General features: G+C 38.4%; 1 protein-coding gene across 8 annotated transcripts in view; it reads right to left on the bottom strand.

Annotated features, from left to right (window-relative positions):
* The window catches only part of KIAA1958, a 225,725-nt gene that overhangs the window by 203,689 nt on the left and 6,473 nt on the right, over positions 1-15,563 (bottom strand). The gene's annotated exons all lie outside the window — the stretch shown is intronic.

The following is a 15,563-nucleotide window of genomic DNA, read 5'->3' as shown; positions in this document are numbered from 1 at the left end:
TTGTAAACAGGACTGTTTTCACCATTGTAGAAAACATCCACTTTCTCTTGCAGGATTCGCTGAGCTAGGTTTCTGTTTTGATCGACGGATCTAGTCTGGTGGCATGTGCAACTCTGGCCACGTTTCTGTATCTGTAAAATGGAGGTAATACCACCTGATCTCAGGACTGGCCTCCCGGCCCCAATATTTTGGGTGAACCGGCATCGCCACAGAAGCAGGATCGCAAACGCCCCAGACTTCTTTTAGAGTCAAGTGGATGGTGGGAGTACCTTCAAGCTGACAAGTGTGGGTGGCCTGAATTAGCAAGATACAGGGCTGTGTAAAGACAACTGGGCAATATCTTTCCTACCTACAGCAAAGCCACCTACCATCATAGCCACCATCAACAAAACCACCAATTAGAAACTGACTTCTTCAAAACTGAGTTATTTGTAGTGAGGTGGACGGACCTAGAGTCTGTCATACAGAGTGAAATAAGTCAGAAAGAGAAAAACAAATACCGTATGCTAACGCATATATATGGAATATAAGAGAGAAAAAAAAAGGTACTGATGAACCTAGTTGCAGGACAGGAATAAAGATATAGACATAGAGAATGGACTTGAGGACATGGGGTGGGAGGGCTAAGGCTGGGGCGAAGTAAGAGTAGCATCGACATATATACACTACTGAATGTAAAATAGTTGGCTGGTGGGAAGCAGCAGCATAGCACAGGGAGATGGGCTCAGTGCTTTGCTATGACCTAGAGGGGTGGGATAGGGAGGATGGGAGGGAGGCTCAAGAGGGAGGAAATATGGGTACATGTGTATGCATTTGGCTGATTCACTTTGTTGTGCAACAGAAACTACACAGTATTGTGAAGCAATTATACTCCAATAAAGATCTATTAAAAAAAAAAAGAAATTGGTTTCTTTTTATTACTCATGACACCTAATTTGAGAAGTGATGTCAGAATCAGATGCTAAGGGTGGAGGATGGTTCTGGAAGGACGCCAAAACCTTTCAGATACATTCATAATTGGATATGTTGATTTTAAAGCACCAACCATGTGGTTTTAGAAGCTGTGGCCTGGATTACATGAAATTTAAGCCATATGTCAGTTCTGGTCTCTGGCCTGGAATTTCCTCACCTTGTTTTATACTTTTGAAAGTCCTAAGGAAGGTAGTTTAGAATTTCTTAGTGAAATATTTTTCTAAAAATGATTAAGAATGAGCCCTTGAACAAATCTTTCTGGAACGTATGTGTATGAACACATGCTCTAATGTCATTTTAGCACAGGTCATTAGTCTAGACTTGCATAGAACTGGCCCAGTATTAGCAGGCACTGATGAAATCAGCTATGCGGGGTGAGGGAGGGGTCAGGGTGCCACTTGGAGAGAAGAAGGGGGCATTGGCTGGCTGTAGAGTGTCCTCTGAGATGCCATAATTAGTGAGTAGATGGGGTCAGTGAATCTGCAAACTAGCAGAGGTGAGGTCAGGGGATAGAGCTGGTTTGGATGAGGAGCGTAGTTAATAATAGCTACCACTTACTGAGGACAGACTATGTGAGCTGAGTTGAGTGCTGAATATACAGCAAAACTGGAGAGGCGGTTGGCTGGACTGGACAGTGGCAGTTGTGCAGAGAAGTTTCTAAAAGCCTTTTTTGCTGGATATGTTGTCAGTCTTTTACATATGTCATCTTACTACATCCACAGAACTAAGGTACTGTTACTGTTATTTCCATCTTATAAAATGTGAAAATTGAGTCTCAGAGGTTAAGTGAATTCTTCAAAGTTATACAGCTAGTAGTTGCTGGAGCCAAGATATGAAACATGTCTGGCTGATGCCAGAGCTTGTGCATGGTGTATTGACTCACTGTGTACAGCACGTAAGATAAGACCTATGGGGTGATGTGTATCTTGAATTCTTTTCTTGAATTCTCCTTTAGAAAAAAAAAAAAAAATGCCTCTAAGTTCATCCCACTTTGTCTTAACAGACAGATTTAACAGGAACTTTGCCCTGACTGGAAATCTGCAAGTAGCTCTTAGGTTTAAGATTTGAGGACGGAATGAGAGCTGGTAGGTTCAGCATCCATCCAACAGTGAATGTGAGTGGGCTGCCAGATGGTTACACTCAGGCCCACATCGCACATATGACGCCGTTTCAGCAGAGGTGCCTTCTTTCAAAGGCAGGTTGTTCCACGTTTATAGACTGCTGACCCACGGGACTGGGAAAAAGTGTGGGTATTTTAGCAGAACCACAGAAAACTCAGTGTATATGACCTAAACGTGGTTGACAAAGTTGTTAGCATTTCACTGTATATAAAAGAAAATGCTAAATTGAAACCCAAGATGAAAATATAGTGATAAAGTTAGCTCTGATTCAGATGGTTCTGGTTTTATTCTTGGACCTATGGGTGGGTAGGCATTGTTTATGTGGGGAGTTGTGTTCCTAGAAGTCACTGCATATATCAAACTGCCCCAAGTGGAGACTATACACTATATGCAAATCCCGATAGGTTTAAAGCAGGACTTTGGAGTAAGATTTCATAACTGAGGGAGCACTGAGGTTTGTAGTTGATTAAGCACAATTGCAGACTGCATTACAGAGATTTTGAGTTATTGTTACTTTGGGGCCTTTGTCGACCCCTCAACCCCGGCAACACACACACGCACACACACAAGGTTTTTGCTGCTCTTGTTCTTTCTAGCAAACTGATTTACCACTTCTAATTTTAATTTCTAAAGAATGGGATTTTTTTTTTGGTGTGTCCCTCTACCCCATCTTATTTCCTCTGTTGATTTCAGCTCTTTTTTCAGTATTGATCGATCGTTTCTCACCCCTATTCCCATGTATACATAGTCAACAAGATGTAATGGTGGCACTGATATTAGTGCTGAGGGATTAACATATCTCTGAAGGAGAGGACTGTGTGGTGTGGGAAGATTTGAGAAGGGTCTAATAACAATGCTGTTGAAATAAAAGGTGGATGGATCCAACCAAGAATATGTAAAAACTCAAAGCCAAAGCATAGGAAGTAGAAATGGACAGCAGGCATTGGGTTTTTTTCATATGCTTACAACCACTTATAAATTATTGGCTTTAGGACTTCCCTGGTGGTCCAGTGGTTGAGAATCTCCCTTGCGATTCAGGGGATGCAAGTTCGATCCCTGGTTGGGGAACTACGATCCCACATGCCACGGGGCAACTAAGCCTGCACACCACAACTAAAGAGCCTGCGTGCTGCAACTACAGAGCCCATGCACTCTGGAGCCTGCGCACACTATTAGAGAGCCCATGCACCGCAACTACTGAGCCCATGTGCTCTGAAACCTGTGCGCCACAACTAGAGACAAACCTGCATGCCGAAACGAAGAGCACTCGTGCCACAATGAAAGACCCTGTGTGCCACAATGAAGACCTGATGCAGTCAAAACTAAATAAATAAATATTTAATTAAAATAAATAAGTAAATAAATTCTTAGTTTTGGTGAGCCCACACCTGAAGGAGGTCCAATTTAGTAACCAGCTGCAATTTGTGCCACACGTTGGAATATAAGGAGAGAGTGTAACTGAGAGAACTGCTCTTTTGCAGCAGGGGAGAGGGGGTAAAATACATAACATAAAATTTACCATCTTAACTCTTTTTAAGTGTGCAGTTCATTGGCATTAAGTACATTCACACTGTTCTGCTACCATCACTACCATCCATCCACAGAGAGCTCTTTTATGATGCTACGGAAAAGTGAGACGCTTTCCATCATAAAGATGTAGTGTGGTGTTGTCCAGAACTTTCTGTAATGATGGAAATGTGTCTCCCTCCCACTCTCCCTATCTGACCCCTCTAAGTGGTCACAAGGTACCGAGCTGACCTCCCTGTGCTTTACAGCTGCTTCCTACTAGCTATCTATTTTACATTTGGTAGTGTATATATGTCAATGCTACTCTCTCATTTCGTCCAGCTTATCCTTCCCCCTCCCTGTGTCCTCAAGTCCATTCTCTATGTCTGTGTCATTATTCCTGTCCTGCCCCTAGGTTCATCAGAACCTTTTTTTTTTTTTTTTAGATTCCACATATTTCTGTTAGTATATGATATTTGTTTTTCTCTTCTTGATTTCACTCTGTATGACAGATTCTAGGTCCATTCACCTCACTACAAATAACTCAATTTTGTTTCTTTTTATGGTTGAGTAATATTCCATTATATGTATGTGCCACACCTTCTTTATCCATTCATCTGTCAATGGACACAGGTTGCTTCCATGTCCTGGCTATTGTAGAGTACTTCAATGAACACTGTGGTACATGACTCTTTGAATTATGGTTTTCTCAGGGTATATGCCCAGTAGTGGGATTGCTGGGTTGTATGGTAGTTCTATTTTTAGTTTTTTAAGGAACCTCCAAACTGCTCTCCATAGTGGCTGTATCAGTTTACATTCCCACCAACAGTGCAAGAGGGTTCCCTTTTCTCCACACCCTCTCCAGCATTTATTGTTTGTAGATTTTTTGATGATGGCATTCTGACTGGTGTGAGGTGATACCTCATTGTAGTTTTGATTTGCATTTCTCTAATTATTAGTGATGCTGAGCATCCTTTCATGTGTTTGTTGGAAAATCTGTATATCTTTTCTGGAGAAATGTCTACTTAGGTCTTCTGCCCATTTTTGGATTGGGTTGTTTGTTTTTTTGATATTGAGCTGCATGAGCTGCTTGTTTATTTTGGAGATTAATCCTTTGTCAGTTGCTTCGTTTGCAAATATTTTCTCCCATTCTGAGGGTTGTCTTTTCGTCTTGTTTATGTTTTCCTTTACTGTGCAAAAGCTTTTAAGTTTCAATAGGTTCCATGTGTTTATTTTTATCTCCATTTCTCTAGGAAGTGGGTCAAAAAGGATCTTGCTGTGATTTATGTCATAGAGTGTTCTGCCTATGTCTTTCTCTAAGAGTTTTATACTGTCTGGCCTTACATTTAGGTCTTTAGTCCATTTTGAGTTTATTTTTGTGTATGGTGTTAGGAAGTGTTCTAATTTCATTCTTCTATATATAGCTGTACAGTTTTCCCAGCACCACTTACTGAAGAGGCTGTCTTTTCTCCATTGTATATTCTTGCCTCCTTTATCAAAAATAAGGTAACCATATGTGCGTGGGTTTATCTCTGGGCTTTCTATCCTGTTCCATTGATCTATATTTCTGTTTTTGTGCCAGTACCATACTGTCTTGATTACTGTAGCTTTGTAGTATAGTCTGAAGTCCAGGAGCCTGATGCCTCCAGCTCCGTTTTTCTTTCTCAAGATTGCTTTGGCTATTCAGGGTCCTTTGTGTTTCCATACAAATTGTAAAATTTTTTGTTCTAGTTCTGTGAAAAATGCCATTGGTAGTTTGATAGGGATTGCACTGAATCTGTAGATTGCTTTGGGTAGTATAGTCATTTTCACAGTGTTGATTCTTCCAATCTGAGAACATGGTATATCTCTCCATCTGTTTGTATCGTCTACAATTTCTTTCATCAGTGTCTTAGTTTTCTGCATACAGGTCTTTTGTCTCCTTAGATAGGTTTAATCCCTAGGTATTTTATTCTTTTTGCTGCAGTGGTAAATGGGAGTGTTTCTTTAGGTAAATGGGAGTGTTTCTTTAATTTCTCTTTCAGATTTTTCATCATTAGTGTATAGGAATGCAAGAGATTTCTATGCATTAATTTTGTATCCTGCTACTCTACCAAATTCATTGATTACCTCTAGTAGTTTTCTGGTAGCATCTTTAGGATTCTCTATGTATACTATCATGTCATCTGCAAACAGTGACAGCTTTACTTTTTCTTTTCCGATTTGGATTCCTTTTATTTCTTTTTCTTCTCTGATTGTCATGGCTAAAACTTCTAAAACTATGTTGAATTACAGTGGTGCGAGTGGGCAACCTTGTCTTCTTCCTGATTTTAGAGGAAATGGTTTCAGTTTTTCACCACTGAGAACAATGCTTACTATGGGTTTGTCATATATGGTCTTTATTATGTTGAGGTAGGTTCCCTCTATGCCTACTTTCTGGAGAGTTTTTATCATAAATGGGTGGTTTTTGTCAAAAGCTTTTTCTGCATCTATTGAGATTATCATATGGTTTTTATCCTTCAATTTGTTAATATGGTATTTGTTAGTATGTATCACATTGATTGATTTGCGTATATTGAAGAATCCTTGCATTTCTGCGATAAACCCCACTTGATCATGGTGTATGATCCTTTTAATGTGCTGTTGAATTCTGTTTGCTAGTACTTTACTGAGGATTTTTGCATCTATGTTCACCAGTGATGTTGGCCTGTAGTTTTCTTTTTTTGTGACATCTTTGTCTGGTTTTGGTATCAGGGTGATGGTGGCCTCATAGAATGAGTTTGGGAGTGTTCCTCCCTCTGCTATATTTTGGAAGAGTTTGAGAAGGATAGGTGTTAGCTCTTCTCTAAATGTTTGATAGAATTCACCTGTGAAGCCATCTGGTCCTGGGCTTTTGTTTGCTGGAAAATTTTTAAGCACAGTCTCAATTTCAGTGCTTGTGACTGGTCTGTTCATATTTTCTACTTCTTCCAGGTTCAGTCTCAGAAGGTTGTGTTATATTTTCTAAGAATTTGTCATTTCTTCCAGGTTGTCCATTTAATTGGCATATAGTTGCTTATAGTAATCTCTCATGATCCTTTGCATTTCTGCAGTGTCTGTTGTTACTTCTCCTTTTTAATTTCTAATTCTGTTGATTTGAGTCTTCTCCCGTTTTTTTCTTGATGAGTCTGGCTAATGGTTTATCAATTTTGTTTATCTTCTCAAAGAAACAGCTTTTAGTTTTACTGATCTTTGCTCTTGTTTCCTTTATTCCTTTTTCATTTATTTCTGATCTGATCTTTATGATTTCCCTCCGTCTGCTAACTGTGGGGGTTTTTTGTTCTTTCTCTAATTGCTTTAGGTGTAAGGTTAGGTTGTTTGAGATGTTTCTGGTTTGCTGAGGTAGGATTGTATTGCTGTAAACTTCTCTCTTAAAACTGCTTTTGCTGTCTCCATTTGGTTTTGGCTCGTCGTGTTTGTCATTTGTTTCTAGGTATTTTTTGGTTTCCTCTTTGATTTCTTCAGTGATCTCTTGGTTACTGAGTAACACAGTGTTTAGCCTCCATGTGTTTGTATTTTTTACAGTTTTTTTCCCTGTAATTGATATCTAGTCTCATAGTGGTATGGTCGGAAAAGATACTTGATACGATTTCAATTTTCTTAAATTTACTGAGGCTTGATTTGTGACCCAAGATATGATCTATCCTGGAGAATGTTCCATGAGCACTTGAGAAGAAAGTGTATTCTCTTGGTTTTTGATGGAATGTCCTATAAATATTAAGTCCACCTTGTTCAATGTGTTATTTAAAGCTTGTGTTTCCTTATTTACTTTCATTTTGGGTGACCTGTCCATTGGTGAAAGTGGGGTGTTAACGTCCCCTACTATTATTGTGTTACTGTCAATTTCCCCTTTTACGGCTGTTAGCATTTGCCTTATGTATTGAGGAGCTCTGATGTTAGGTTCATAAATATTTACAATTGTTCTATCTTCTTCTTGGATTGATCCCTTCATCAATATGTAGTGTCCTTCTCTGTCTCTTGTAATAGTCTTTATTTTAAAGTCTGTTTTGTCTCATATGAGAATTGCTACTCCAGCTTTCTTTTGATTTCCATTTGCATGGAATACCTTTTTCCATCCCCTCACTTTCAGTCTGTATGTGTCCCTAGGTCTGAAGTGGCTCTCTTGTAGACAGCATATATACAGGTCTTGTTTTGTATCCATTTACCCAGTCTGTGTCTTTTGGTTGCAGCATTTAATCCATTTACATTTAAGGTAATTATCAATATGTATGTTCCTATTACCATTTTATTAATTGCTTGGGGTTTGTTATTGTAGGTATTTTCCTTTGCTTGTGTTTCCTGCCTAGAGAAGTTTCTTTAGCATTTGCTGTAAAGCTAGTTTGGTGGTTCTGAATTCTCTTAACTTTTGCTTGTCTGTAAAGGTTTTAACTTCTCCGTCAAATCTGAATGAGATCCTTGCTGGGTAGAGTAATCTTGGTTGTAGGATTTTTCCCTTCATCACTTTAAATATGTTCTGCCACTCCCTTCTGGCTTGCAGAGTTTCTGCTGAACGATCAGCTGTTAACCTTATGGGTATGCCCTTGTATGTTATTTGTTGCTTTTACCTTGCTGCTTTTAATAATTTTTCTTTGTATTTAATTTTTGATAGTTTGATTAATATGCGTCTTGGCGTGTTTATCCTTGGATTTATCCTGTATGGGACTCTCTGTGCTTCCTGGACTTGACTATTTCCTTTCCCACGTTAGGGAAGTTTTCAACTATAATCTCTTCAAATACTTTCCCACACCCTTTCTTTTTCTTTTTTTCTTCTGGGATCTCTATAATTCGAACATTGGTGCATTTAATGTTGTCCCAGAGGTCTCTGAGACTGTCCTCAATTCTTTTCATTCTTTTTTATTCTGCTCTGAGGCAGTTATTTCCACTATTTTATCTTCCAGTTCACTTACCTGTTCTTCTGCCCCAGTTATTCTATTGATTCCTTCTACAGAATTTTTAACTTCATTTATTGTGTTGTTCATCATTGTTTGTTTGCTCTTTAGTTCTTCTTGGTCCTTGTTAAACGTTTCTTGTATTTTCTCCATTGTATTTCCAAGATTTGGGATCATCTTTACTCTCATTATTCTGAATTCTTTTTCAGGTAGACTGCTTATTTCCTCTTCTTTTGTTTGGTCTGGTGCGTTTTTACATTGCTCCTGCGTCTGTAACATATTTTTTTGTTGTTTCTTTTTTTTTTGTTTGTTTGATGGGTGGTGCCATATTCCTGTCTTACTGCTTGTTTGGCCTGAGACGTCCAGCACTGGAGTTTGCAGGCAGTTGGATAGAGCTGGGTCTTGGTGCTGAGATGAGAACCTTCAGGAGGCCTCACTTCAACTGATATTCCCTGGGGTCTGAAGTTCTCTGTTAGTCTAGTTGTTTGGTCAAAGGCTGTTTTAAACAGGGTTTGGGTAAATCAGTGAATCTGATGAATATGTTAGTTGGGTAGATGAATCCTTCCTTGCATTAGTTGTGCAAAACCAGTCTAAAATTGCGAAACTAAAAAAAAGTTTTTTAAACTTCTTTAAAAAAAAGTTAAGAGAATTTTGGGGGGAGTGAAAAAAATCTTGAAAATGTTTCTATATCTGCTTGGATTCATCCAGATGCCAGAAAAGGATTACTTTGGCAAATTTCCAAAAGCAACTGACATGCTACCTTTACTTAAACTACATTTGGGATATATTTTCTCTAAAAATGATTAAAATCTTAAGTTTCATCCAGGAGTTAAACTTTAGTTATAGAGAAATTCATTAATGTAGAGTTTCTTGTTTTCTCAAGATGCCAGATAAATGAAGAATATTACTGAATTGTAATTGTCATGAATGTTAACAATCTGAGTAAATCATAAAAGAATTAAACTCTCTGCAACAAATATATATGGGCTTATCACTATATTATAAAGCAGATAAACTACAAAAGCTATTAATCAAATTACTGCATACCTTACTTTTTTTTTTTAACCTACACAGATATCTGTCCCCCTTGATCAATAGGAAAAAAATAGTTTCCAACATAATAACAAAAAATCATTCTAGGAATAAATAAGGACTTCTAAGCAAGCAGGATAGAATCAGAAGCTTAGTTCTGGACTCTCCTCGTATCTATTCATAAAAACAGATGGAGCAGACCAAGAAATAGACTCACACATATGCTCAACTAACTTTTTACAAAGGTGCAAAAGAAATTCAATGGAGGAAGGATAGCCTTTTCAACAAATGGTGCTGGAGTAACTGGACATCCACAGGCAAAAATGAACCTCAACCTAAACCTCATATCTTAAATAAAAACTAACACAAATTGGATCAGAGACTTAACTGTAAAACAATAAACTAAACTAAACAAAAACTGGTATAAAACAACATACAAGGAAATCGCTGGGATCTGGTGCTAGGCAAAGAGTTCCTAGACTTGAAACCAAAAGCAAGATCCAGAATAGGAAAAATTGGTAAAATTAAAATGAAAAATTTTTGCTCTGTGAAAGCACATGTGAAGAGGATTAAAAGACATCTATAGACTAGAAGAAAGCATTTACAAACCAAATATCTGACAAACGACTAGTATCTAGAATAAAGAACTGTGAAAACAGTAAAACAAGCCAACAAAAAAATTCAATTAGAAAATGGACAAAAGACATAAACAGACATTTCACTGAAAAGGATATACAGATGGCAAATAAGCACATGAAAAGATGTATAACATTAGCCATTAGCCAAAACCACAATATTACTAAACACACATCAGAATGGCTAAAATAAGAAACAGTGACGGGCTTCCTGGGTGGCGCAGTGGTTAAGAATCCACCTGCCAATGCAGGGGACATGGGTTCGAGCCCTGGTCCGGGAAGATCCCATGTGCCGCAGAGCAACTCAGCCCGTGCCCCACAACGGCTGAGCCCGCGCTCTAGAGCCCACGAGCCACAACTACTGAGCCCACGTTTTGCAACTACTGAAGCCCGCATGCCTAGAGCCCGTGCTCCGCAACAAGAGAAGTCACCGCAGTGAGAAGCCCGTGCACCGCAACTAAGAGTAGCCCCTGCTCACCACAACTAGAGAAAGCCCGCGCGCAGCAACAAAGAACCAAAGCAGCCAAAAATAAATAAATTAAAAAAAAAAAAAAAGCAGCAGCCAACCCACAGCTGCAGCCAGTTTAAAAAAAAAAAAAAAGAAACAGGGACAACATCAAATGCTAACAAGGATGTGGAGAAACTAGATCACTTATATATTGCTGGTGGGAATATAAAATGGCACAGTCACTCTGGAAAAGTTTGGCAGTTACTTAAAAAATTAAACGTGTAATTACCATATGATATAGCAATTACATTCCTGGGTATGTTTCCCAGAAAAAATTAAAAGTTATGTTCATAATATCTTTATTTGTAAAGGCCAAGAAATGGAATCAACCTAGATGTCCTTCAGCAGATGAATGCTTAAATAAAGTATGATAAATCCATGTACTACTACACAGGAATAAAAAGGAACAAACTACTGATACATGCAACAACCTGGATGTATCTCCAGGGAATTATGCTTAGTGGAAAAAGCCAATCCCAAAAGGTTACATACTGTATGATTCCATTTATATAACATTTTTTTAAATGACAAAGTTCCAGAAATGGAAGACCTCGTAATGGTTGTCAGGGGTTAGGGAAGGGGTGGCAGGGTGGGAGAATGGAGGGGCTGGTAGAAACAAGTATATACACAGATGATAAAACTGTACTGAACCTAATACACACACATATGAGTAAAAGTAAAATTGGAAATCTGAATAAAAGTGGACAATTGTACAGATGTCAATGTATTCATTTGCTAGGGCTACCATAACAAAATAAATACCACAGACTAGGTGACTTAAACAACAGAAATTAATTTTCTCAGTTCTGAAGGCTAGAAATCCAAGATGAAGGTGTTGGCAAATCCGGTTTCTTCTGATGCCTCTCTCCGTGGCTTCCAGATAGCCACCTTCACACTGTGTCCTCACATGGTCTCTCCTCTGTACACACATCCCTGGTGTCTCTTTTTGTGTCCAAATTTCCTCTTACAAGGACACCTGTCAGAATGGATCATGGCCACCCCAACAGCCTCGTTTTAACTTAAGCACCTCGTTAAATGCCCTAGCTCCAAATACAGTCACATTCTGAAGCACTGGGGGATCAAGGATTCAACATATGAACCAGGGGGAATGCAATTCAGCCCATAACAGTCAACAGCCTAGTTGTGATATTATAAGTATAGTTTTACAAAATGTTAACCATCAGGGGAAACAGCAAAGTATGCAAAGAATCTATTATTTCTTACAATTGCAAGTGAATCTACAAGTATATGGGATGGCAGGGGTGGGGGCAGATAAAATAACTAGGATAACAAAAGGTAAGATCAACAGAATTAGGTGATGAAGTAGCCCCATGAACCCGAGATGAGCAGGCAGAAGCTAAAATACTCACATAAACAGGACTCACAGGATCAAAAACTGGGCAGGTGAGGAGAGAAAAAAAGAGAAGTTCTGATAATTATATAAACTGGAACAAGAAATTACCAACAATTACCCTCAAAAAGAAAGGATCCCATTTAAATGAAACTGGATGAGAGAAGAGTAAAGCTTCTCAGGCTTCTAGAGAAGACTACAAGACCATGGGGACCTACTAAGAGGCCTTAGAAAGAAAACTGTTGGGGGACTTCCCTGTTGATCCAGTGGTTAAGACTTGGCACTTTCACTGCTGTGGGCCTGGGCTGGATCCCTGGTTGGGGAACTAAGATCCCACAAGCTGTGCAGCGCGGCCAGAAAAATTTTTTAAATTAAAATAATAAAAATTTTAAAAAAGGGGACTTCCCTGGTGGTGCAATGGTTAAGAATCTGCCTGCCACTGCAGGGGACACGGGTTCCATCCCTGATCCAGGAAGATCCCACATGCCACAGAGCAACTAAGCCCGTGTGCCACAACTACTGAGCCCGTGCACCTAGAGCCCGTGCTCCGCAACGAGAAGCCACCACAAGGAGAAGCCTGAGTAGCACAACTAGAGAAAGCCTTTGCGCAGCAATGAAGACACAACGCAGCCAAAAAAAGAAAAAAATTTAAAAAAAGAAAACTGTTGGGATTAAAATCTAAATCAAACAAAGAGGCATCACTAAGGATAAAGGATAAAGATACCAAAAGGAGGCCAATCTCAGAGAATATCACAGCAGAGACTAGATAAAGAGAACATATTTATTCCTGTATGTTGAAATATAATATACCATTAGAAAAGGGCAGAAATAATAAGTGAACAAGCTGCTCATATTTCACCATTTCACAAACAGAAGACATTTATGTAACCAGCAACCAAATCAAGAAACAGAATATTACCCGCACTCCAGAAGCCTCCACTTTTCTCCTTTCTAGTCACTAATCCCTCAACGGATCAAGCTTGCTAATGTCCATTGGCCAAAGTAAGTTATGTGGCCAAAATTAGACTCACTGTGGAAAGAGACAACACAAGGTTGTAGACACCAGGAGATGTGATTTATTTGGGGTCATCAATGTAACACCCTACCACATATTATACTGATGGTCATTTGGGCACACTTCAGTTTGGGGCCATTACAAACAGTACTATGAACATTCTTGTACATTTATTTGGTAAGCATTTATCTTCAAGTGGAATTACTGAGCTATAGGATATGCATATGCACAGCTTTAGTAGATACTGCCAAACAACCTTCCAAATTGCTTGTATCCATTTATATTTCTACACCAATTTACACTTCCAACAGCAGTGCATGAGAATTCCAATTACTCTACATTCTCACCAACACTTGGTATTTTTCATTTATTTCATTTAGCCATTCTAGTGGGTATGTATTGGTATCTCACTTTGATTTTTAATGGCCATATTTTTAAATACTTCACATAAGAAACCAAGGAGAAAATTTCAAACCTTGAAACTAAGAAAACTACCTTGGTCCACTTCCACCCCCATCACAGAAACCTCCTGAAGTACAGGTAAATCCCTCTAATTTATACATGAACAAGAGAAAAGAATACAATATAACCCTATGAAAAGTACTGTGAGAAAAAGATTAAAAAGAACCAAATTACGTACCAGTAGTCAATGAAGGAACGTCACAAAAGTATGGCCATAAAGCAGATGAAAACTGTAACATAATATTTCAATATGAATTGAAAGAAGTTAAGGAAATGATAGGATGCTATTAAAGAAAGCATACATCAGAAATAGAAAAGCTAAAAAAAAATGACAATGGCCAAATAACAAGAACATTTAAAAAGAGAAATGACAGAGTTCAGTATGGAATACGAAAGGAAAAAAAAATTCAAAAGGAAGACAAAACTAGAAGGTACACTAGGCTTAATAGATAGACACCATGGAAAGTACATTAAAGAGACTAAAAGAGGAAAAGAAAAAAATACAGCAAATATAAAAAATAAAATAAAAAGAATCTGAATAAAGTATAGACATAAAAGATAAGCAAAGAAGATTCAACACATATGTAACAGAAGACTTCAAGGAAGAAAATAAAAATAATGGAAAAGAATAATATAACTGATGAAAATACTTTTTAAAAACATTTGAGCCAACATAATAAAACATCCATTGTGTATCTGGAAAAATTAACAGAGAACAGCCAACACTTAAGACGTATTCTAGTAAAATTATTTGCCTTTAAAGATGAAGGGAGACTTCCCTGGTGGGTGGTCCAGTGGTTAAGACTCCGTGCTCCCAATGCAGGGGGCCTGGGTTCGATCCCTGATCAGGGAAATAAGATCCCACATACTGCAAGTAAGCCCACGCACCACAACTTAGAGAAGCCCCGCACGCCGCAACAAAGAGCCCATGTGCTACAACAAAGACCCAGCACAGCCAAAATAAAAAAAAAAAATTTTTTTAAAGGGGGAGGAATGTCCTTTGGGCATCTAGGAAAAAAGATAAAGACGCTTAAAAAAGAAAGAAAATCATATTGGTATTAGACTCTAACAACACTTTTTATCAGAATACAATATAGTAGGACTCAACAAACTATGGCTTATGTACCAAATCTAGCCCACTGTCCAGTTCTGTAAATAAAGTTTTACTGGAACACAGTCATGCTTGTTCATTTATATATTCTCTATGGCTGCTTTTGCACTGACATGGCACAGTTAAATAATTGTGACAGTGACCTATGGCCCACAAAGCCTAAAATAATTACTATTTGGCCTTTTAAAGAAAAGGTTTGTCAAATCTTAAAACAGAATAACATATTTAAGATACTTGAGGAAAGGGGAATTCTCCAGTGGTCCAGTGGTTAAGACTCTGAGCTTCCACTGCAGGGTGCGCAGGTTCGATCCCTGGTCTGGGAACTAAGATCCCGAATGCAGCGCAGCCATATATAAATAAATAAATAAATAAATAAAATTACTTTTAAAAAAAGAGAGATGCAAACATTAAAAGAAAAAAAAAAAGGTATTTGAGGGAAGAAAATGCAGGCTAAGTAATTATATTCAGCCAAACTGCCCTTCAAGTTTAAAAGCCACAGATGAACAGTTTTAAGTATGAAAGACAGAAGATATTTCTCACACAAGCTATTTATGAGGATTCATTGAGCTTCAGACTATCAAATGATGCTTATAGAAGCCTTAGCACAAAGATTTATGTTGTAAACTGAATATATTCAACTGTAGAACTAAAACCAATGACGGGCAAAGGTGACAGAGTAGTTTGTGACTTGTATGGGGTGAACAGACAGAACTGAGAAATCTTGGGGAGCAGGAACTGACTGCTCTAGGCACTTGATTATGTATGGAAGACAGGACTGAGAATAAGGGAGGCGTCACAGATAACTCCTAAATTTCTGGACTGGGAAAATGGATGGAGATAGTACCACTCACTAAGCTAGGGAACACAAGAAAAGACACAGATGTGAAGAGAAAGATAAATCAAGTTTTGGGCATGCTGAATGTGAAGTGTTTGTGGCATATCA

Source organism: Balaenoptera borealis (assembly GCF_965194805.1).
Source record: "Balaenoptera borealis genome assembly, chromosome: 8".
Classification (NCBI taxonomy): Eukaryota; Metazoa; Chordata; class Mammalia; order Artiodactyla; family Balaenopteridae; genus Balaenoptera; species Balaenoptera borealis.
The sequence above is the reverse complement of the archived record's forward strand: the minus strand, read 5'-3'. Positions and strand labels throughout refer to the sequence as shown.